The sequence below is a fragment of the Heterodontus francisci genome, chromosome 13 (genome assembly GCF_036365525.1).
Source record: "Heterodontus francisci isolate sHetFra1 chromosome 13, sHetFra1.hap1, whole genome shotgun sequence".
NCBI lineage: Eukaryota > Metazoa > Chordata > Chondrichthyes > Heterodontiformes > Heterodontidae > Heterodontus > Heterodontus francisci.
Genome location: NC_090383.1, coordinates 90,178,657 through 90,202,057, shown reverse-complemented (window position 1 = coordinate 90,202,057; position 23,401 = coordinate 90,178,657). Strand labels below are relative to the sequence as shown.

Genomic DNA, 23,401 nt, shown 5'->3' with positions numbered 1-23,401 from the left:
AATTGCCTGTTATTTTAATTCTCCATCTCTCACTCTGACTTTTCTGTCCTCAGCCTTCTGCAGTGTTCCAGTGAAGCTCAACGTAAGCTTGAGGAACAGAACCTCATCTTTCGCCTGGGCACTTTACAGCCAGCCTTCCGAACTGAACGTTGAGTTCAACAATTTTAGATCATAACCTCTGCCCCAATTTTGTTTGCTTTTTCTTTGCTGGTTTTGGTTTCTCTCAATTGTTGTTTTCCCTTTTTTTTTGCTTTTGGATGGCTGTCTTTCATACCTCATCGCGACACATATTTTGCTTCTTTTCTTGTCCCATTACCATTCTCTTTGGCCTTGCACCATGAACCCTTTTGCCATTTAATCTCTCCTGCCTTCCACCCAATCACAGACCTTTCCCCTTTCACTTGCTAAAAACCTGTTACATTCCTAAATTTTTCCAGTTCTGATGAAAGGTCATCGACCTGAAGCATTAACTCTGTTTCCCTTCCACAGATGCTGCACAACCTGCTGAGTTGAGGCCTGCTACCTGACCTGAACCCGACAGGACCTGACGACATGTGTCTGGTTCGGGTCGGGTCGGGCCCATCTTCAGGGTCCAGCTTTCGGGTTCAGGTCGGGTCGGGCCGAGTCCAGGTCGAGTCGGGTCGGGTCGGGCCGGACACACACAGTAAGTGCTCTGCTGGTAAGAACTCAAGTTAAAAAAATTACTTGAGCTGGGAGTCCAGGACGAAACTGAGTCTGTGCAGTGAGCGAGTGACATCACTGTGATGTCATCACTCATGTGCTGCAGCTTCTTGGAGGTTCCGAGTCCGAAGGTAAGTGAACGGATGGTCGGGTCGGGTCGAGTTGGGGGGGGTTCAGGTCGGATTGGGCTCAGGGCAAAATCGGAGGGATTCGGGCCAGGTCGAGCTTGGGTCAGCTGTGGTTCGGTCAGGTTTGGTTCGGGTTCCTTTTGCCCAACCTGAGAAGGCCTCTACTGCTGAGTATTCGCAGCATTTTTGTTTTATTTCAGATTTCCAGTATCCGCAATATTTCGCTTTTATAATCATCTTATTCAAATGCATGACCTGGTCTGGAATTTAAAACAGAATGAAAGAAAATGTTTGAAAAACGTTCTTTATTCAGAGGTTGACTAGAATGTGGAACTCTGCTGGAAACTATTGTTGATGTAGAATGGCCTGTTACTATGTTACAACATTTCATGATTCTACGGTAAAATCTATATTTTAATTACCAATATGCTTCAATGAGAAATTTGTACACCATTCTGCTCGGACTGAGTTGGACAATATTTTGAATTGTTCCATTATAAAAGGTTACCCACTTGATTCAGGAATAGGTGTATCGGACAGAACAGAAAATCTCGGGTTTGATGCTTGATGTGTACTGGTTTAGCTGATTTTAGTCATAAGGCCGTTAAAGGTGACCTTGTCCGTTCACTTATGAACAAGGTCCTTAACATCCTTGACCTTATTGTGAACCATTGTGTCGATAGCCTGGCTTTGACGGAAAATTGGCTCACAAGTGACGACATCTTGTCCCTTACATCTGGCTTATCTGGCAGGGGAGTTTTTGAGTAAAATGGCTGTAACCAATTCTAGAGCTTCAGGCCAGGGTGTGTGTAACATTGTTTGGGTGGGAGTGAAGGATAATGAAGGAGGTGCACCAGTTGACCGTACTGTCTTCATTAAGAAAATCCATATTAACTGCAGTGGATTCCAAGCTGCAGACATCTTCTGCCTGCAGGACTTCCCCAGCAGTAGATATGTCACTGTGATGGTCAAGAATGTGGCGGGATGCATCAATTTCCTGAAGGTGTTCAAGGAGAGGGGAAACCAGGTGCCGCTGTCGATCCTCACAGTGGAGCCACTCTTTACACTGTCGTCGCAATGTGACCATGTGGTGAAAATCCACTTCTACAACCCCCATGTTCCTGTCGTGGATGTACTCACCTTCCTCGTCAGATGTGTCGAGGGGACTGGCAGTAGTACAGATATCAAGGACCTGTTTGGGATTTGGACCAGCAAGCAGTAGGTCAAGGTGGCCTTGAAGGTCGATGCCAACAGAGCCATCATCCAGCCCCCCTTCAGCTTCGCTATCGGGGGAAGTCGAGGCCGCTTGGTCCAAGCTGGGCAGCCCAGAGTTTGTCATACCCAAGGCAAATCTGGTCATATGGTGGCCAATTGCAGCACAGTCGTCTGCAAGAGCTGCAACCTGTGCGGTGGGCAGGCCACCTCTACAAAACCTTCCCCAAATGCTGCTTCAGTTATGCACAGGCAGCAAGGTCCAAGGAAAGGACAGGACAAGGAATGGTAAATGCGGCTGGTGCTGGGAAGGAGACAAGAAATCCTCCCTGCAGCGAGGAAAGTCCATCTGAGAAGGAGAAGAAAGGGGAGGCAGCTACAACCAGTGACCCAACACCTACCCTATGCCCAGAAACTCCTCCTCTACAGACAGAATCAATGGAGGTGGAGGCAGCAGATGGACGAACTGGTCAGTGGCAAGTGGTAAAAAGGAAAACCACAAAGCAAAAGCCTCCAAAAAAGGAACAGGTCACCACCCAAACCAATGACAAGAGTAGGCAATCCCGTCTGAGGCAGACTACAGCAGCTCCTTCTCATTGGATGAGGAAGGGCTGGAAAGTCAGCACCTGCAAACGAAGCGGCAGAACTCAAAGGAGCTGGAAGAGCAAGCCCCCCAGCTCCAGGGCACTGGAAGCTGTGATGGGCCCAGCACGCCCCAACCCCAAAGCGCCGAACCCAGCGAGATGCCCAACACACCACAGCTCCGGGAGGCCGAGAGCAGCAAAGCGTCTGGTGCACTCCAGCTCCAGGAAGCCAGGAGCAGTGATGTCTTCGAGGAGGGACAGAGGGCAAAGACACCACCAGCAGAGGGCAGCCCAAGCCTTGCTGCCTACAAGATCCCCCCCACTCCCCCCAATATCACCTCAGTGGAACAAAAGCCCCCATGAGTAACCAGGAGGAGTTTCTGAGCCCAACGAATGTGAAACAGCTTGTGTACACAATGGGTATGCAGGAACATACCCAAGGACTAGGACTAGCAAGGGCACTTGGTGTAGTAAGCAACACCCAACATTAAAATGGGTATAAAAATTGCTTCGATTAACGTGCGTAGCGTTAAATTCAGTACACGATGTGTTTCGACCACCTCGCCAAGGTCAAAGCTGACCTACTGTTTCTGCAGGAGTGTGGAATCCCCGCACCTCGGCACTTACAGGCAATGGTCGGATGGTGGTCCCACGGACCATCGATCTGTTCAGGGAGAAATAATTCCTGTTCCTCCGGCCTGAGTATTCTGCTGCGGGGAGGCAACTTCACCATCTCCGAAGTTAAGGAGGTGGTGAGCGGTCACCTCCGTGTAGCAGATATAATGTACAACAATGCTCTGCTCCGGTTAATCAACATGTATGCCCCGGTTCAACGCAGCGAGCGACTGACTGTCCTCCAGCAGCTCCCACTGTTGCTGGTGACATCCAGGCCGGTCATTCTTGGCAGTGACTTCAACTGCATCATTGATGCAGCTGGATGATCCGGCAGTGATGACAGCAAACTGGACGCTACGTCCATATTCCTAATGGCAGCAGTAAAAGATGCCAAGCTGCACGATGTCTTCAGCAAACCTGTAGACGGAGCGCAGCGTAGATACACCTGGTCAAGATAGGATGGGTCTTCTTGTTCCAGGATTGACTTCCTGTGCTGTCACGGTCAGATCCACCGATGTCAAGCCTGTGTTCTTCTCTGACCACTGCCTCTTACTGGCCGACAGTCACTTATAGAATGACCAGCGGGACCTGGAAGCTGAATATTACACTGCTAACCCCAGAGAACACTGAGGAACTCAAAAGGGATTATAAAGGTTGGAGAACTGTGAAATCCCTCTGTGAGTCTCCAGTGCACTGGTGGGAAGCGATCGAGGCGAACATCAAGAGGTTCTTTATCTTCAAAGGTGTTCAGAGGGCAAGAGAGAGGCAGAGAGAAATGTCCCGACCCCAGAAAAGAATGCAAAATCTGCTCCGGCTGCAGTCAATGGGGGTCGAGGTCAAGGAGGATCTCCAAGAGGTGAAGAGACAGCAGGCCTCGTTCTTTGTCACGGAGGCATCCAAGATCATCTTCCAGTCCAGAGTCCACTCTGTTGAGTAGGATGAGAGGTGCTCACGTTTCTTCTTCCAAAAGGTACACAGAGAGAGCTCTGTGATCAGCAGCCTGAAGGAAGACGATGGCTCGGTAACGTCTTCACAGTCTGACATACGAAGGATTAGCAAATCCTTTTATGCTGGGCTGTACGACGTGAAGCCCGTGTACAGTACGGCCTCCCAGTCCTTCTTGTCATCTATCACAGAGGTCTTAGATGACAGCATGTGGGAGAGTCTGGACAAACCGCTAACTCTGGACGAGCTGACGGCTGGATCAGCCCAGACTTGCTGGAAGTGTACGAGAGTATACTTCTGGCCGGCAGCATGTCAGAATCCATGAGGAAAGGCATCATCACCCTCAGCTACAAGCGGAATGGGGAGAGGGCAGAAATCAGAAACTGGTGGCCTATCTCACTGCTTAATGTAGACGACAAGATTCTGTCCAAAGTCATCGCCAGTCAGGTCAAGTCTGCTCTGGAGTTGGTGATTCATCCTGATCAGACCTGTACTGTACCCGGCAGGAAGTTCTCTGATAGTCTCGCGCTACTCAGTGATACGATCGCCTATGTACGGGACAGGGGGGGTAGACACCTGCCTCATCAGCTTGGACCAGGAGAAGACTTTTGACAGGATATCGCACATATACACGATGGACGTGCTCTCCAAAATGGGGTTTGGGGAGGGAATCCGCAATTGGATCCAACTGCTCTACACAAACATCAGTAACGCAGTCTCAATCAATGGGTGGGAATCAGAAAGTTTCCTGATCAATTCTGGAGTTAGGCAGGGCTGTCCTCTCTCCCCTGTCTTGTTTGTTTTCTGTATCGAACCTTTTGCTGAGTCCATTAGGAAGCATGCGGGCTTTAGAGGAGTGACAATCCCAGGCAGCAGAGGCACTCGGGTCAAAGCCGCCCTGTACATGGACGACGTCGTTGTCTTCTGCTCGGATCTGCTGTCCGTGCGCAGACTGATGAGCATCTGCGACCAGTTCGAACTGGCCTCGGGAGCTAAAGTAAATCACAGCAAGAGTGAGGCCATGTTCTTTGGGAACTGGGCCAACCGATCCTTTGTCCCCTTCACCGTCAGGTCAGACTACCTGAAGGTGTTGGGGATATGGTTCGGAAGGGCCAGGGCGTGTGCCAAAACCTGGAATGTGCGAGTAGCTACGGTACACCATAAACTGAGCATGTGCGAGCAGCGTTCTGTCTCCATTGTGGGTAAGAACCTGGTCATCAGGTGTGAGGTGCTCACGTTGTTGCTGTATGTGGTACAGGTCTGGCCCATACCCCACTCCTGCGCTGTGACGGTCACCCAAGCCATTTTTCGCTTTATCTGGAGATGCAAAATGGACTGGGTCTGGAGGGACATGATGTTCAAACCTCTGGATAAGGGTGGAGAAAACCTATTCAATGTTGCCCTCATCCTGATGACCACCTTCATGTGCGGCTGCATCAAGCTGTGTATAGAGCCCCAATATGCAAACACCAAGTGTCACTACGTGCTGAGGTTCGATCTGTCCCCGGTGTTGCGAAGGATGGGCCTGGTCACATTGCCACGGAACACTCCATCCAGTTGGACCGTGCCATACCACCTATCCGTCGTGGGAAAAGTTTGTGCAGAAAAACACCTATGACCACCAATCCATCAGGCAGTCATCTGCATGGAATGTCCTCAAGGCCCTACGGGAAAAGGAGATGGTGGATCCTGTCAGATGGTTCCCCAAGCAGAATGCCAAAGTCATTTGGCAGAATGGCTCAACACCAGAACTTTCCAACAAGCTTGGTTGGCAGTGAGAAGGGCCCTCCACATCAGACCCTTCCTGCACGCCTGGAATCTCATCGCCTCCGCACGCTGCCCTCGAGGTGGCTGTAGTGGGAAACTGACTGTTGCCCACCTGCTTCTGGAATGTCCCTTTGCAAAGCAGGTGTGGAAAGAGATGCAGTGGTTTCTGTTGAGGTTCATCCCAAGCAGCTCTGTAACACAGGAGTCTGTGCTCTACGGGCTGTTCCCAGGGACACACACCAAGATAACCATCAACTGCTGCTGGAAGACCATCAATTCAGTAAAAGAAGCTCTTTGGTCTGCCAGTGCAAAGAGTTGTCCACGACCGAGTGTTGCAGATTGGCACATTCCAAGGTCCAGGACAGTGCTGAGGGACGCACAAAACCTTGGGGCAGCCACTACAAAGGCTCAGTGGGGAAAGACCACTGTGTAAAGTCCTCCCGCCATAGTGAACTGACAGGCTATTACTCATGGAAAACCCCTCGGGCTGTATACATCAAATATGGGTTTGTTGTAAAATGTACATTGTATGTAAAATGGAATGAAAGGGTTAAGGTGCAACTCACTCCTATATTGAAGTAAGCTGATTTCCTTTGAACTTTATGAAATGTCAACTTGATGCTGTTTTGAATTGTTTTGTAATGTATTCTCTGACAGATTTTATGAATAAAGTATATTTCTGGGGGGAAAAAAAATCTCATCTGGTTATACTTTCCACCAAACCACTGCTGTAATGGTAAATATGTACATTTGGAGCCTTACACCTATTGAAGGACCCCACTGAAAAATACATTGGTGATGAACGGAGCAGATGTTGGGCCTTTCCTGCTTAACATTCTTCAGCAGACACTGTATTCACTCCAATCCTCCCTCCTGGGACTTACCTTAATAATGTTGCTCAAGTGAGCTGCCTGTGGAGGCGTGACCAGTACCGGCAGCTCATGGTGAATATGTTGATGAGGACCAAGGACCAATTTCCATCTGTTCAAGGGGTCTCTTGGCATGGCCACATGCTAATAGCACAGTGCCAAGGCTAGACCCGAAATCAGGCCCAAGCTAATTTCTAGGCCCAAGTCTTGATTTTCCTATGTTAAAGGTGCCATATAAACACAAGTTGTTGTTCCAGCTTCTTATCGCTATCCAGCAATCCCTCTTTTAAATGCACATGCATGGATTTCATGTACAAATAGGGTCAACTCCCACTGTAGTAATTCTCAAACTTTTTTGGTTGAAGGGTTCCTTTTCCAATGGATTAGTAATCACAGACACCCAATCTAAATTATAGTACTATTATAATACTCAAAATAAGAAAGTGCTGCATATATAGCATGTTTTAATAATGCTTTTAAGAAAACAGGTAATTACTTAGAGTAGCAGTTTCATAGAATGATCATAGCACAGAAAGTTTCGGCCCTTCATGTCCGTACCAGCTGTTTGCAAGAACAGCTCTGCTAGTGCAACCCTCAACCCTTTCCCCATGGCTCTACAATGTTTTCCCTTCAGGTGCTTATCCAATTCCCTTTAGAAAGTCACAATTGAATCTGCCTCCACCACACTCTCAGGCAGTGCATTCCATATCCTACACACTCGCTGCATTAAAAATTATTTCTCATGTCGCCCTAGCTTCTTTTGCCATTCACCCTAAATCTGTGTCCTCAGGTTCTTAACCCTTCCACCAATAGGAACAATTTCTCCCTATTTACTGTCTAGACCCCTGATAATTTTCAGCATCTCTATCTCTCAAACTTCTCTTTTCTAAGGAGAACAACGCCAGCTTCTCCTGTTGTGTGATCTCCAATCTATCCATGTAACTGAAGTTTTCATCTCTGGAACTATTCTCGTAAACCTTTTCTGCACCCTCTCGAAAGTCTTCACATCCTTGCTAAAGTGTGGTGCCCAGAATTGGAGACGATACTCCAGTTGAGGCCGAACCAGTGTTTTATACAGGTTTATCATAACTTCCTTGCTTTTGTACTCTGCTTTTATTTATAAAGCCCAGGATCCCGAATACCTTTTTAACCTTCTCAACCTGCCCTGCCACCTCCAATGATCTGAGGAATATTTCACTGAAATAGACAGTGATGAGACAACCAGACAAACCAGAAATAAAGGATAAGTGTAAATATAGAAACATGGAAAAATAGGAGCAGGAGTAGGCCATTCAGCCCTTCGAGCCTGCTCCGCCATTCATTATGATCATGGCTGATCATCCAACTCAGTAACCTGTTCCTGCTTTTTCCCTGTATCCTCTGATCCCTTTCGCCCCAAGAGCTATATCTAACTCCTTCTTGAAAACATACAATGTTTTGGCCTCAACTGCTTTCTGTGGTAGCGAATTCCACAGGCTCACCACTCTCTGGGTGAAGAAATTTCTCATCTCAGTCCTGAAAGGTTCACCCCGTATCCTCAGACTATGACCCCTGGTTCTGGACTCCCCCACCGTCGGGAAAATCCTACCTGCATCCACCCTATCAAGACCTGTTAGAATTTTATAGGTTTCTATGAGATCCACCCTCACTCTTCTGAACTCCAGCGAATATAATCCTAACTGACTTAATCTCTCCTCATATGTCAGTCCCGCCATCCCAGGAATCAGTCTGGTAAACCTTTGCTGCACTCTCTCTATAGCAAGAACATCCTTCCTCAGATAAGGAGACCAAAATTGCACACAATGGTCCAGGTGCGGCCTCACCAAGGCCCTGTATAATTGCAGCAAGACATCCCTGCTCCTGTACTCTAATCCTCTCGCTATGAAGGCCAACATACCATTTGCCTTTTTTACCGCCTGTTGCACCTGCATGCTTACCTTCAGCGACTGGTGTACGAGAACACCCAGGTCTCGTTGCATATTCCCCTGTCTCAGTTTATAGCTGTTCAGATAATAATCTTCCTTCCTGTTTTTGCTACCAAAGTAGATAACCACACATTTATCCACATTATACTGCATCTGCCATGCATTAGCCCACTCACTCAACTTGTCCAAATCACCCTGAAGCCACTCTGCATCCTCCTCACAACTCACCCTCCCACCCCGTTTTGTGTCATCTGCAAATTTGGAGATATTACATTTAGTTCCCTCATCTAAATCATTAATGTATATTGTGAATAGCTGGGGTCCTAGCACCGATCCCTGTGGTACCCCACTAGTCACTGCCTGCCATTCAGAAAAAGACCCATTTATTCCTACTGTTTGTTTCCTGTCTGCCAACCAATTTTCTATCCATCTCAATACTCTACCCCCAATCCCATGTGCTTTAATTTTACATGCTAATCTCTTATGTGGGACTTTGCCGAAAGCCTTTTGAAAGTCCAAATAAACCACATCAACTGGCTGCCCCTCATCAACTCTACTAGTTACATCCTTGAGGAATTCTAGCAGATTTGTCAAGCATGATTTCCCTTTTGTAAATCCATGCTGACTCTGTCTGATTCTACCACTGTTCTCCAGGTGCTCTGCTACAAAATCTTTTATAATGGACTCTAGAATTTTCCCCACTACCGACATCAGGCTGACTGGTCGATAATTCCCTGTTTTCTCTCTACCTCCCTTTTTAAATAGTGGGGTTACATTAGCTACCCTCCAATCTGAAGGAACTGTTCCAGAGACTATAGAATCTTGGAAGATGACCACCAATGCATCGACTATTTCTAGGGCCACTTCCTTAAGTACTCTGGGATGTAGATTATCAGGCCCTGGGGATTTATCGGCCTTCAATCCCATCAATTTCTCCAACACCATTTCTCTACTAATACTGATTTCTTTCAGTTCCTCCCTCTCACTAAACCCTGTGTTCGCCAACATTTCTGGTATGATATTTGTGTCCTCCTTTGTGAAGACAGAACTGAAGTACGCATTTAATTGGTCAGCCATTTCTATGTTCCCCACAATAAATTCCCCTGTTTCTGATTGTAAGGGACCTACATTTGTCTTCACCAATCTTTTTCTGTTCACATACCTATAGAAACTTTTACAGTTAGTTTTTATGTTCCCCACAAGCTTACTCTCGTACTCTATTTGCCCCTTCTTAATCAATCCCTTGGTCCTCCTATGCTTAATTCTAAACTGCTCCCAATCCTCAGGTCTGTTGTTTTTTGTGGCGGATTTGTATGCCTCTTCCTTGGATCTAATGCTATCTCTAACTTCCCTTGTAAACCATGGTTTGGCTACCTTTCCCTTTTACTTTTGCGCCAGACAGGAATAAACAATTGTTGCAGTTCATCCATGCGTTCTTTGAATGTTTTCCATTGCCTATCCACCATCATCCCTTTAAGTAATGTTTCCCAATCCATCATAGCCAACTTGCGTCTCATACCTTTGTAGCTTCCTTTATTAAGATTCAGGACCCTAGTCTTCGAATCAACTATGTCACTCTCCATCTTGATGAAGAATTCTGTCATATTATGGTCGCTCATCCCCAAAGGGTCTCGCACGACTAGATTGTCAATTATTCATCTCTCATTACACAATACTCAGTCTAGGATGGCCTATTCTCTAGTTGGTTCCTCAACGTATTGGTCCAGAAAACCATCCCGTATGCACTCCATGAATTCCTCCTCTACGGTATTGTGACAAATTTGATTTGCCCAATCTATATGCATATTAACGTCACCCATAATTACAGATGTTCCTTTATCGCATGTGTCTCTAATTTCCTGTTTAATGCCATTCCCAACCTCACCACTACAGTTTATAGCACATAGATTAATCAAATCTGTAATCTATCTTGCAATTTGAAACAAGTTCCGGGAATATTTTTCAACAGTAGTAACAGGGACATTCATAAAATATGAAATGCTACTAAGAATTGGTGCCAATTAGGCCACTGTTTTTCAAAGCACAGCCTGCAACCTGGTGATTTTGGTTTAAGTGAGTTCCCAATTTGGAAAATGCAATCTTGATGCTCCTTCACATGCTCACAATTGCACATCACACAGCAGCACTGCATTAACAATGCCCATTAATAGACTAGTAACATGCATTGTATTCTTTAACTTGACTTTCCAGATATTTTCTATTTATAACTCTTACTTCAGAGTGCCACTTATTTCCACTCATTTTCCTCCCACTGATGAGAACAGTGGACAATACTGTAGTTCTTGCACTTTTCCCCCACTGTTCTCTCTAAATGTGCTAACTTTTGCTGAGGTATGATTACATGAGTGCCAGCAGCCCTCAAGTATTTCACATGAAGGAACTTGCATTACTATAGTGTCTTTCACAATGTCAGGACATCCCAAAGTACTTTATCATCAATGAAGTATGTTTCAAGTACAGTCACTTTAGTTATATAGAGAAATAAAGCAGATCATTTGTGCATTGCAAGGTCCCATAAAAAGCACTGAGACAGCTGACCAGATAATCTCTTTTAGTGATTTTGGTTGACAGATAATTGTTGATAGGGTACTGGGAGAACTTCACTGCTCTTCTTCAAAACATGCCATGAGATGTTTTACATCCACCTGAGAGGGCCAATAGGGACTTCACTTAATATCTCATCTCAAAGATGACATCTCACTCAACACTACAACAGAACTGTCACATAGCTTATATGCTTAAGTCTCTGGAGTGGAGAATGAACCCATCACTTCCTGTCTTTGAAGTGAGAGCACCATCACTGAGCCACAGCTGACACTGTGATGGGAGTAGCCATTCTTCATGTGTGAGTCTGGTGAATGAGTGTCACCAGCTTATTTGAATGTGGAAGGTGTTCTCACTTAATATCCAACCCAGGCACTTTTTAGCAAGACTCATTGGAAAACAATCAAGAGTGGGAACCATGGCTGATCTTTTTGCGATCCTATATTTCATCCTCTGAAGTATGGTAGCTCGGGGTTTATAGTACTGAACTAGCCAACTCACACCTTTTGAGCTCAAATCTCACGGTATCAATATGTGAAATGTAACTGCTAGCACCATGAAAAATGAACCCAACTGGTTCACTACTGTTCCTTAGAAAAGGGTTTCTGTCACCCCTGCCCAGTCTGGCCTACATGTGACTCCAGTGTCATAATAAATAGTTGACTCTTAAAGACCTTTGAAATACAGTAGTAAACCACACAGTTGTAAAACAATTGCTGGGGAACAGAGTATTGCATTGGTTTAACAAAAGGTCTCACCACCACCTCATCAGAATTTTAAAAAATCAGGCAATTTAGCACAAACTGGGGACTAAACCCAATATTCATAGGTCTGTATGGTATATTACTACACCAGTACCTTTTACCCAGTAGGCTACAAAGGGGATCTGGAATTCAGTGCTAGTGCTTGTAGAGTTTGACCCTTAGCAGCACATGCTGGGTCAGTGAATAGTCTACTTTGTTAAATGAAAGGTAGAGGTCCAATGGAAAAAGCTGTTAGACCAGAAAGTCGAAATAACATCCCAGAAGACTCATAAATTTTAGTATCAGGAATTGGAAACAGTTGTCCAATGTAATAGAGTCATCAGAATCAAATTTAGTCCTCATAATCTATAAGGTTCTGCAATACAGCACCAAAAAGCTATTAAGAGTCTCAAATCTTTATAGATTAGAAATGCTCGATGTAAAATCGTACTTGGAATATTTGTTTAATTTTGTTTACTGTATGTCCAGAAAAACCTGCGTGTATAACAAAGAGCAGCAAGGACAGCACTGGCTCCTAATCAGTGAACTATGAAGTCAGAGCCCAATCTCTTCCAATCGGCACAATACAAACTTAGAAATTAAGAGGGCAGAAGAGGAAGATGACCCAAGTTTCATGACAGGGATCAGTGAGTTCTTTGTGTATAACAGAAAGAGAGTGAGAGAGGAGGCCTCAAGCAAAACATGACCTTCTTGATGGATCACCAAAAAGGACAAAGATTAGTGAACAGACCAATACGATTCTGTTGAATATAGTGGAAAAGAAAATGACACATTTCATATATGATCGAGTGCTTCCTTATACATCTTACCCAAGTATATTTTCCATGACAATCTAAACTCATTCAGGCTTCCACAGTGGAATACAAATTTGTATACATAATGTATTTGGTCCAAAAAATCCTGGCTTTGGCTGGTATAACACACTGTGCAGGCTAAAACCTCCCAGCCTGGTTCTGCATACACACATTTAAAACAAATACATGTTACTAACTTCACTACAGAGGAGCTAATATTTTCCGAGCCATCTGGATTCCAGACTACATAAGCAGATGTTTTAAAAAAAGTTTATGTTGTCCCATTTGAAGGCAACAGGTCTACTTCCTGTGGACTGGAGTACAACTCTCATCATTTATACTCTGTTCTTACTGGTCATTCTATTTTACTGCATTGCAAAGTTTCATTAGTGTAGTTGGCAGATACTATGACTTTATTTGTCTGAAAAATGTTCCTTTAATTGTTAGGCAGTTGATAATGTAACTGCATGAAAAGTAAAATGGGGCTAATTAACTCCAATGCAAATGAACAGATCTGCATGAGATTGACATCAGTTTACAAACTTCAATGAAACACAATTTGTGGGAACAGTGGACAAGGATTGTAGGAAGAGCTTCAAGTGACACTGAATGGAAAAGGATGACATTTTTAGTGTAATCCTCTGAATGACAAAAGTGTCTCTAGCATGAATAAAGAGAAATTACACGTGAAATGTGTAATTCTTTGCAAAGTGTCATTGTTTTTTTCACTTTACATCCACTGGCTGTACCCTTGACAAATACAAAAGAAGTTGGGGAAGAGATAGCAGAGGCAGTCCCCAGGAAGTAGAACTGTTAGCTTCAAATGGGACAACATCTCTGTTGTCTGGAATTTTACCAGTCCATTGGAGATGGGCTAGGAGGCAGGAGGGGTGGTAAAATGGCAGCGGAAGGCATCGGGAGGAAAGCCAAGGGGTATTTCCAAAAGCGGGAATGGCAGTTGCTCAGCTGCCTGCCGACTGGAAGCGGAGGGCCAATTAATCCAATTAATTGGCTTATTAACGGTCATTTTACCATGATGCTGGGATTTTACTGGCTGTGGAGTGAGACTGTTGTGTGAGGAGACTGCCAGGTACATCGAAGTAGCCTCCCAGCAGCTTCCTGGGAGAGTGTGACTCTTCTATCCCAGAGGCTACATTAGAGCATAGCTACCTGACCCGAACCCAATGGGACCCGATGACATGTGTCGGGTTCGGGTCGGGTCGGATCGCTCTTCCTGGTCCGGAATTCGAGCTCGGGTTGGGTTGGGCCGGTTCGGACTCAGTGACAGCCGGGACGTCAAGGCGGGAAACACTCCGCACTAGTCTGCAGTGAGCGATTCCATCCAAGGTAGAGCACAACCTCTTTAATATAATCAACTTTATTCCGGTGGTTGGGTGGGATGTGGTTCTGTCGGGCTCAGATCGGGTTTCATATGCAGACCCAAGTATGCCTTTAAGCTACATGTCCCATGGAGGGGTCCCCATGCAGCGATGGCCAACCCTGTGGCTCTGCCGCTGACGGAGGGTTCACCCCTCCAATCGACGGGGCCTGCCTGCCTGGCCCCGGAACATTAAAAGAATTTCTTACTGGCCCTTCGAGGGCAACTCAACATGAAGGCATCCTCTCCTTTGCACTGCAGCCTATGCAGCGCCCAACTCTATTGGTGGCACCACCAATGCTGCAGAGCTGCCGGCCCTCTGAAGGCTGCCATCCTTAAGGCTGTTGCTGGTAAAATCCTTTCTGTGGTCCCGCTGTTTGCCTTGTGGGCTTGGCACCCCCATTTGATCCCAGTTGCGGGACCCAAGGCATGCCGATAAAATTCCAGCCACAATGTTAATCTTGTATAGAACCTTGGTTAGACCACACTTGGAGTATGGTGAACAGTTCCAATCTTCATCTTATAGAAAGGATATAGAGGCACTGGAGAAGGTGCAAAAAAGATTTATAATAATGATACCAGAACTGAGAGGTTATACCTATCAGGAGGAGGACAAGGTAGCTCAGTTGGTGAGATGGCTAATGTAATAAAAACAAGAAATGCTGGAACCACTCAGCAGGTCTGGCAGCATCTGTGGAAAGAGAAGCAGAGTTAACGTTTCAGGTCAGTGACCCTTCTTCGGAACTAGCAATTATTAGAAATGTCAAAGGTTATAAGCAAGTGAGCCGGGGGTGGGGCAAGAGATAACAAAGGAGAAGGTGTAGATTGGACAAGGACACACAGCTGACCAAGAGGTCATGGAGCAAAGGCAAACAATATGTTAATGGTGTGTTGAAAGACAAAGCATTAGTACAGATAGGGTGTTAACGAACTGAAGATTGAACAGCAGCAAGTACAAACATGAAAAAGCAATGGGTAAGCAAACTGAACAAACTACGATGAAATGAAATAAACAAAAGAAAAAAAATTGTAAAAAATGTAAAAAAGAAAAAATAACTAAAAATAAAAGTAAAATGGGGGGCCCATCATGCTCTGAAATTATTGAACTCAATGTTCAGTCCGGCAGGCTGTAGTGTGCCTAATCGGAAAATGAGATGCTGTTCCTCGAGCTTGCGTTGATGTTCAGTGGAACACTGTAGCAAGCCCAGGACAGAGATGTGAGCATGAGAGCAGGGGGGAGTGTTGAAATGGCAAGCAACCAGAAGCTCAGGGTCCTGCTTGCGGACTGAGCGGAGGTGTTCCGCAAAGTGGTCACCAAGTCTGCGCTTGGTCTCCCCAATGTAGAGGAGACCATATTGTGAGCAGCGAATACAGTATACTGCATTGAAAGAAGTACAAGTAAATCGCTGCTTCACCTGAAAGGAGTGTTTGGGGCCTGGGATAGTGAGGAGAGAAGAGGTAAATGGGCAGGTATTACACCTCCTGCGATTGCAGGGCAAGGTGCCATGGGACGGGGACGTGGTGGTGGGGGTAATGGAAGAGTGGACTAGGGTGTCGCGGAGGGAACAATCCCTTCGGAATGCCGACAGGGGAAGGGAGGGGAAGATGCGTTTGGTCGTGGCATCACGCTGGAGGTGGCGGAAATGGCGGAGGATGATCCTTTGGATATGGAGGCTAATGGGGTGGAAAGTGAGGACAAGGGGAACCCTATCACGGTTCTGGGAGGGAGGGGAAGGAGTGAGGGTAGAGGTGCGGGAAATGGGCCGGACACGGTTGAGGGCCCTGTCAACAACAGTGGGAGGGAATCCTCAGTTGAGGAAAAAGGAGGTCATATCAGAAGCACCGTCATGGAAGGTAGCATCATCAGAGCAGATGCGGCGGAGATGGAGAAACTGGGAGAATGGAATGGACTCCTTACAAGAGGTAGGTTGTGAAGAAGTGTAGTCCAGGTAGCCGTGGGAGCCAGTGGGCTTATAATGGATATTAGTAGACAATCTATCCCCAGAGATGGAGACAGAGAAGTCGAGGAAGGGTAGGGAAGTGTCAGAGATGGACCATGTAAAGGTGAGAGAAGAGTGGAAATTGGAGGCAAAGTTGATAAAGTTTTCCAGTTCGGGGCGGGAGCAGGAAACGGCACCGATACAGTCATCAATGTACCGGAAAAAGAGTTGGGGGAGGGGGCCTGAGTAGGACTGGAACAAAGAATGCTCGACATATCCCACAAAAAGACAGGAATAACTAGGACTCATGCGGGTACCTATAGCAACACCTTTTACTTGAAGGGAGTTTGGAGTTGAAGGAGAAGTTGTTCAATGTGAGAACAAGTTCAGCCAAGCGGAGGAGGGTGGTGGTGGATGGGGACTGGTTGGACCTCTGTTCAAGGAAGAAGTGGAGAGCCCTCAAACCATCCTGGTGGGGGATGGAGGTGTAGCGCGATTGGACGTCCATCATGAAGAGGAGGCAGTTGGGGCCAGGAAACTGGAAATTGTCAAAATGCCGTAGGGTGTCAGAAGAGTCACGGATGTAGGTGGGAAGTGACTGGACCAGCGGAGAGAAGATAGAGTCAAGATAGGAAGAGATAAGTAAGGATCAGGCTGACACAATGGGTCTGCCGGGACAGTCCCGTTTGTGGATTTTGGGAAGGAGGTAGAAGTGGGCTGTCCGGGGTTGCGGGACTATGAGGTTGGAAGCTGTAGACGGAAGATCTCCAGAGGAGATGAGGTCAGTGACAGTCCTTTGGACAGTGGCTTGATGTTCGGTGGTAGGGTCATGGTCCAGAGGGAGGTAGGAAGAAGTGTCTGTGAGTTGGCGTTGAGCTTCTGCAAGTTAGAGGTCGGTACGCCATACAACAACAGCACCACCCTTGTCTGCAGGTTTGATGACCATGTCGGGGTTAGACCTGAGAGAACGGAGTGCCTCAAGTTCAGAGGGGGACAGATTGGAGTGAGTGAGGGGGGCAGAGAAATTGAGATGACCCATGTCTCGCCGACAGTTTTCAATGAAGAGATCAAGAGCGGGTAAGAGGCCAGGGGGAGGGGTCCAGGTAGAGGGAGAATGCTGGAGGCGGGTGAATGGGTCTGCTGGTCGGGGGGAGGACTCCTGGTCAAAGAAGTGAGCCCGGAGACAGAGGCGACAGAAGAGGAGCTCAACGTCATGCCGAGCGCGAAATGCATTGAGGTGGGGACATAAGGGGATAAAACTGAGACCTTTGCTGAGTACAGAACGTTCAGCATCAGAGAGGGGGAGGTCAGAGGGTATAGTGAATACATGGCAAGGGGTCATATCAGAAGGGGTGGGGTCAGAGGGAAGTGAAGTGGAAGGAGGATCTGGAGGAGCATTCGTCCCCATCTGCTGCTGTAGCTTGCGTTCTTTGACATCTGAAAGGAAGAAAAAAAGTTTTTGTTAATGCATTGGATGAGACGAAAGATGAAATGAAACTGCGGAGAAGAACAGCTTTGAGATAAGGTGAGGCGGTGCTGCTGGAGAGAGAGGTTCAGTGTGTGCATGTGGCGGCGCATAGCACTGAGTGTGGATCTCAGCATGCGGCGAGAGTAGCAGTCCGAGGAACGTTGTATTTCTCGGAGATGGCTAATGTGTTGTTCAGAACAATATCAACAGTGCGTGGGTTTAATTTCTGTTCCACGTTGTGGAAGGCAATGGGAAACTACCTCTTCCCTGTGCTTATCTCTCCTGGGTGGACCTGCCCTCTAACAGACCACCACCATGGCATAGCACATATCAAGAACGATAGCACAGGCTGGGCCTCCTTTCTCTAGCAAAGAGACTGAGGAGTGACCTCAAACAGGCTTTGAAGATTATGAAAGACTATGATAAAGTAGATGTAGAGAAGATGCTTCCACTTGAGGAAGAAACCAGAACTGGAGGCCATAAATTTAAGAAAGTCACTAATAAATCCAGTGGGGAATTCAGGAGAAACCTCTTTACCCAGAGAACGGTTAGAATGTGGAACTTGCAACCACAAGAAGTAAGTTGAGGTCAATAGCATGGATGCACTCAAGGGAAAGGTAGATAAATACAAGAGGGAGAAAAGATTCAAAAGATATGTTGATAAGGTCAGATGAAGAGGGTGAGAGGAGGCTCATGTGGAGCATGAACATCAGCATGAAAGTGTTGGGCTGAATGACCTGTTTTTGTGCATAGATAAGTTAGACAAGGAAAAACAATTCCCATTAATTAATGATACAAGTACTAAGTTATACAGATTGAAGGTTTTGGGCAAGAGATGCAGGGGAATGTGAGGAAGAACTTTGTTACACAGCAGGTGATAATGACCTGGAACTCAATGCCCACAAGGATGGTGGAAGCAGAGACGACTAATGATTTGAAATGGAAATTGGATGGCCACATGAAGGAACTAAACTTGCAGGCTACAAGGATCGAGCCGGGGTTTGGTGCTGACGGGATGGGCTCCTCTGTGCTGTAAATGACTCTATGACTCTATAAATACTGTGTAATTCTATGAAATACTATGTAGTATGATCTGGGTATAATGTGGAGCTCAATATAAGTTATCTTGACAACGTATCTAAACTCCATTTTCCGAAGGTCATACTTAGGGGATGCTTGTGGTGTTTTCATTTCTCATAACATCCATCTGGTTTTTCCACTCTTTTTATGAGGTCTATTTTACCATGTTTTCCCCATCTCCCTCCTTTCTCAAAGGCATTGGCTTATCAATGATGTACATTTCCACAGGTGCCAGTCTTTTACTTGAACTCATGGCAATTATTCTCACATGCCACAATAAAACCACCATGGAAGCGGTATCGGGATGGTACTACACTACTTAGTGAAGTATGTGTATATGAAAACAAAAAAATAGAGGAGAGAATTTTAACTCCCTACCACCACCACCCCCCACCACCACTCTGTCCGCAGGTGGAGACGGTTGGTGTTAATTGACAAATCTGCAAAACCTGATCCCAATCTGCTGGGAACGTGCCAACTTCCATTTTAACCATGGTGGTTTTGGACCGTTTGTGTAACCCACCTTGGAGAGCCGGCTCCATCATTATAATATTTAAACAAGGCTACATTCCTGAGATTTTGGCAGCCATTTAAAATTAATGTTGACAGGCCAGTTTTCCCAGAGCTCAGGAAAAGGGTCAGCTAAAGGAAGGCAGGAGCAGCTGGATTCAGCTGTAAGTGTTTTTTATAGCACTGTTTGTGGGTTAGGAGGAACAGGAGTGCTTCCAGCCCCTCAAGCAAATCTTCCATTGCGATCAGCCTACCCACCTCACCGCCTCCACCTCATCCGCAAAGCTGCGATCTCTCCCAGTACCCTCTACCTCCCGATTGCACTGTTTGACCCTACCCTCACGGGCCCCGCATCTCTCTTGATGCCCTCTGACTCACGATTACTGATCAGACCTCTCCCGCAATCCCGCCCGATCCTCCATTCCTCCTGATTGCCTGTCCAACCCTGCTCCGAACAGTTTGATGATCTCTTTGGGTCTCCCATCCCTTTTGATTGCTGGCTGCGGAGGACCAGCCCCAGTGGTCCCTGGTTGTGACTTTCTACATCTAGCTTTCAATCTGATCACCTGCCAGCCAGGAAACGGGGCATAACAATAATTCAGCAGGACCTCCACAGTCCCAGCATTTCCGAGTTTCCTTCCCCTGCAAACATGCACCCCTGATTCCGCTGTGCGACCCAATAAATATTGGAGCCAGAGTATCATAAACCTGGGGGGTAAAATTCAACTATGGTTATAGTGGGCTGTATTTTATTTAAAACGTGGTGACCCACACGCCAAAAAGCTGCCGCGATTCCAATCGCTGGGGGCTCATTTAAATAACCGGGGTGGGCTGCCCACCCCCCAGAACACGTGGAGGGGGCGGGCTGTCTGTTCCTGGCAATGGCATCAGCTGCCTGTGCGCTGGCGCTGACACCATTTTTTAAAGGGCTGTCAGCCCTACTGGGACATTTAAATATTTAAAGTGACATTGAATTAAAATTAATAAATACATTTTTTTGCCCCACTCCCACCCCCCACATTATCAATTAAATTAATTATTTGCCCTTCCCCCCCCCAAAACACTCACCTTCACAATCTAACCTTCCCCCTCCCAAACTGCACAAACTTTAAACCATCACCCTTCCCACCATCCACTACACCCATGACGATCATTTGACCCTGTTCCCCTCCCCACCCCACCACACTGAGAAACTTACCTCCTCTCCCCTCCCCACCAGTGTTGTGCCTCGAAGGTGCGGCAGTTCCAGCCACCGGGGTGAAGATTGTGGCGGGTCTTCAGGAGGTGACACGAGACTCATTTATTCAGGTAAAGTAATGAATTTAAATATTTAAATGGCGGTTCCGTCGCTGAGCGGCAAGTACGCCACCACGAGGCCTCGCCGCCGCCAGCAATGTCGGGCCGGGACCTGCCAGCATCGAGGTCCATGGCAGGCCTCATCTGGGGGGCAACCTTTATGCCCTCCCCCCTCACCATGGATCCCAATGTCGAGGGCTCTATAAAACCAAACCAGTCTGTTTTGCACCTCTGCTGATGCTGAATTTCATCATCCTTATTCCCAGTTGAGAGGGAGTCCAAATGACAATCATGCTATTTCCAGTCATTTTGAAGAAAAAGGTTCAATGCCCAAGTTGAAAAAACTGGGTGCCATGTGTATTCTTGCTGTTATCATACCACAATAGTGCAGGCAAACTGAAATCTGCTGAAAGAATATTTGAACCATAGCCCTTCGAATTTTTTTCTCTTCATACAACTATCCAATTCTCTTTTGAAAGCCTCAATTGAATCTGCCTCTACCACACTCCAGACAGTACCTTCCAGATCCTAACCACTCGCTGCAGAAAAGCTTTTCCTCATGTTACCATTGCTTCTTTTGCAGTCACCTTAAATTGATTTCTTGTTCTCCCTCTCTTCCGATCTACTCTGTCCAGACTCCTCATGATTCTGAACACCTCGATCAGATTTCCTCTTAATCTTTTCTTCTCCAATCTATCCACTTAACTGAAGTTCCTCATCCCTGAAACCATTCTTGTGAATCTTTTCTGCACCCTCTATTCTCTATCTTCACATCCTTCCTGAAGTGTGGTGCCCAGAACTGGACACAATCCTCCAGTTGAGGCTGAACCAGTGTTTTATAAAGGTTCACAGAATCACACAATTGGTACAGCGCAGATGGGGGCCATTCGGCCCATCGTGTCCGCACTGGCTCTCTGAAAGAAAAATTCCCTCAGTCCCATTCCCCTGCCTTCTCCCCAAAACCCTGCACATTCTGCCTTTTCATATAACTGTCTAGTTCTCTTTTGAATGTTTTCATTGAACCTGCCTCCACCACTTTCTCAGGCAGCGCATTCCAGACCTTAATCACTTGCTGTGTGAAAAAGTTTGTCCTCATTTCACTTTTGCTTCTCTTACCCATTACTTTAAATCTGTGCCCTCTCATTCTCAATCCTTTCACGAGTGGGAACAGTTTCTCTCTATGTGCTCTGTCCAGACCCCTCATGATTTTGAATACCTCAATCAAATCACCTCTCAGCCTTCTCTTCTCCAAGGAAAACAGTCCCAACTTCTCCAATCTATCTTCATAATTGAAATTCCTCATCCCTGGAACCATTCTCGTGAATCTATTCTGTACTCTCTCCAATGCCCTCACGTCGTTCCTCAAGTGCAGCACCCAGATTTGGACACAATACTCCAACTGAGGCTGAACTAGTGTCTGTATAAGTTCACATAACTTCCTTGCTCTTGTACTCTATGCACCTATTAATAAAGCCCAGGATACTGTATGCTTTATTAATCGCGCTCTGAACCTGTCCTGTCACCTTTAATGACTTATGCATATATACACCTAGGTCCCTCTGCTCCTGCAACCCCTTTAGAATTGTGCCCTTTATTCTACATTGTCTGTTCATGTTCTTCTTACCAAAATGAATCACTTCACATTTCTCTGCATTGAACTTCATCTGCCACCTGTCTGCCCATTTCACCAACTTGTCTATGTCCTTTTGAAGTTCTGCACTATCCTCCTCACAGTTCAAAATGCTTCCAAGTTTTGTATCATCTGCAAACTTTGAAATTGTGCCCTGTACACCAAGGTCGAGGTCATTAATATATATCAGGAAAAGCAAGGGTCCCAACACTGCTGTATCTCTAAAACTAAAACTAAAACTAAAACTAAAAACACTGATCCCTGGGGAACTCCACTACAAACTTTCTTCCAGCCCGAAAAACATCCATTAACCATGACTCTTTTTTTCCTGTCGCTTAGCCAATTTCATATCCATGTTGTTTAGTTTAGTTTAGTTTAGTTTAGAGATACAGCACTGAAACAGGCCCTTCGGCCCACCGAGTCTGTGCCGACCATCAACCACCCATTTATACTAATGCTACACTAATCCCATATTCCTACCACATCCCCACCTGTCCCTATATGTCCCTACCACCTACCTACACTAGGGGCAGTTGCTAATGGCCAATTTACCTATCAACCTGCAACTCTTTTGCATGTGGGAGGAAACCGGAGCACCCGGAGGAGTTGTTACCTTCCCTTTTATTCCATGAGCTACAAGTTTTCTCACAAGTCTATTGTGTGGCACTGTATTAAATGCATTTTGAAAGTCCATGTACACCACATCAGCAGCATTGCTCTCATCAACCCTCTCTGTTACCTCCTAACAAAACTCTGGCAAGTTAGTTAAACGTGATTTTCCCTTAAGAAATCCATGCTGGTTTGCCTTAATTAAACCGCATTTGTCCATGTGACTATTGATTTTGTCCCAAATTATTTTTTCTAGAAGTTTTTCTCCACCACTGAAGAAAAAACTGACTGACCTGTAGTTGCTGGGCTTAACTTTACACCTTTATTTGAACAAGGGTGTAACATTTGCAATTCTCCAGTCCTCTGGCACCACCCCGGAGTCTAAGGAAGACTGAAAAATTATGGCCAGTGCCTCTGTGATTTCCACCTTCACTTCCCTCCGTATCATTGGATGCATCTCATCTGGCCCTAGTTTTTTATCCACTTTAAGTTCAGACAGCCCATCTAATATTTCCTCTTTATCAATTTTAAACCCCTCTAGTGTCTGACTTACCTCCTCCTTCACCATTGCCTGGGTTGTATCTTCTTCATGAGACCGATGCAAAGTATTCATTTAATACCTCAGTTATACCCTCTGCCTT

General features: G+C 46.1%; 1 long non-coding RNA gene across 1 annotated transcript in view; it reads left to right on the top strand.

Moving 5' to 3' along the window:
- Positions 1–23,401, top strand: part of LOC137376492 (uncharacterized) — a 28,339-nt gene that overhangs the window by 818 nt on the left and 4,120 nt on the right. The window contains exon 2 of the long non-coding RNA XR_010976254.1: positions 490–664. This is a non-coding gene — a long non-coding RNA (uncharacterized lncRNA). The remainder of the gene's footprint in view (positions 1–489; positions 665–23,401) is intronic.